This window comes from Budorcas taxicolor, chromosome 1, assembly GCF_023091745.1.
Source record: "Budorcas taxicolor isolate Tak-1 chromosome 1, Takin1.1, whole genome shotgun sequence".
NCBI lineage: Eukaryota > Metazoa > Chordata > Mammalia > Artiodactyla > Bovidae > Budorcas > Budorcas taxicolor.
In genome coordinates, this window is record NC_068910.1 from 201,516,895 (window position 1) to 201,518,556 (window position 1,662).

The 1,662-nt window shown below is 53.4% G+C and overlaps 1 pseudogene; it reads right to left on the reverse strand.

The window, feature by feature from the left end:
* Window positions 1–217: 217 nt before the first annotated feature.
* On the reverse strand, window positions 218–1,130 carry LOC128051410 (INO80 complex subunit E-like; annotated as a pseudogene).
* Window positions 1,131–1,662: the final 532 nt, after the last annotated feature.

A 1,662-nucleotide genomic window follows, 5' to 3' on the forward strand; every position in this document is an offset into this window, starting at 1 on the left:
ACACACACACACACACACAATACCTAGCCCTGTACAGCTGCCCTTTTAAGCGGGGGGGCCACCGCAGGGTCTCTGCCTCTCTGAGAGGTAACAGATGGCCCTGGCCACTCCTTTAAATAACTGTCCTCTGGATCGGGCTGGGATGTGAGGGCAGGACCCCTGCCCTCCCTGGAGAGGGCCCACCTTCTGGGGGACGTTCGTGCATGTTTACGCCTTTTCTGATTGTGTCCGTGGCCGCAGCATGGCAACTGGGCGTCAATAAACTTCTCTGAGGAAGCTGGGGGCTCGTGTGTGCTGGCTCCGAGGGGGCTAGGCAGGGGGCTGGGCAGAGGGGCTCACTCCGGGATGTCGATCACCAGGTCATCGTCCCCGTCCAGGGCGTCGTCCCCGCTGCCCGCGTCGCTGAACATCTGCCGAGGGACGGCGCTCAGGATCGTGGGGGGGGGGGGGGATCTTGGGTGGGGGTAGGGGGGCCAAGGCTGCCCCCACCCCAGCCCCAGAGCCCCGGCCTGGGAAGGTCAGCGGCCCTCCCACAGGGCAGTCGGGGGGGTCCCACCGCCATCTTGAGTTTCCGGGGCAGGCGGGGCCGTTTCTCCCGCTTGGGCCTCAGGGGGCTGGGCTCGGGCAGCTGCAGGGCCAGGTAGTCAGAAGGGAATGGGGGGTAGGTGGGGGAAGCCAGCGAGCTCAGGTATGGGGAGGGGGCCCTCGAGGCCTGAAGGGGAAACCCTGTTGAAGGAGGCAGGGAGAGGCTGGAAGGGGAGGGAGCGCCCCCCAGCGGAGGGCTTCTCTTCCTCTTAGGGGCAGGTGTGTCTGACAACTTGGGTGTCCCCTCTGTCTCGCTGTTGTCTGAAGATGCAGTGGCATCAGAGTCAGAAGAGTCTTCATCCACGTTCTCGTACTGCAGAAGTCGGTCTAGGAGGAGACTCTTGTCCCGGGACACCTTCAGCAATTTCCTCTGCGCCTTCCTCAGTTCCTCCTGGAAGCACTCGTGTTCGTAGATGAGGAATTTGAGTTTTCGCTTCAGATTCCGGTATTTCTTCTTGCAGTCCACTTCACCGTCCGCCGGTCCGTTCATGACCCGCTCCGGGAGAGGCGCCTCAGCTGTAGTCCTAAATCCCGCTACGCCGAGCCGGTTCCTATTATGTGTTTTTAAGTAAAAGAGTGTCTTTTAAAAAATTATTTGCTAAGAATTCGACTATAGGGTGCTTACATATGCAAAAAGTATCTTCATTGGTATATGTGGGAGACACTGTGAGTTACTTGCCCTTAGTCCTGGCTAACAGAACTCCAGTTTTTTAATATATACATTCTTTTTCATTATGGTTTATCACAGGATAGTGAATATAGTTCCCTGTGTTATACAGTAGTACCTGTTGCTTATCCATTCTATATAATACTTTGCATCCTAAAATATGCTATATTTTAACTATATATAATTATATATATTTAACTATATACTTACTTAACTATAAATAATTATATTTCAACTATAATCCTAAACTCAGAATCCATCCCTCCCCCAGTTCCTTCTCCTTTGGCAACCACAAGTTTGTTCTCTGTCTGTGAGTGGGGTTTCTGGGTCACATGATAGCTCTATTTTTAGTTTATGAGGAACTGCCATACTGTTCTTCCTAGTGGTGGCACCAATTTATATTCCCATCA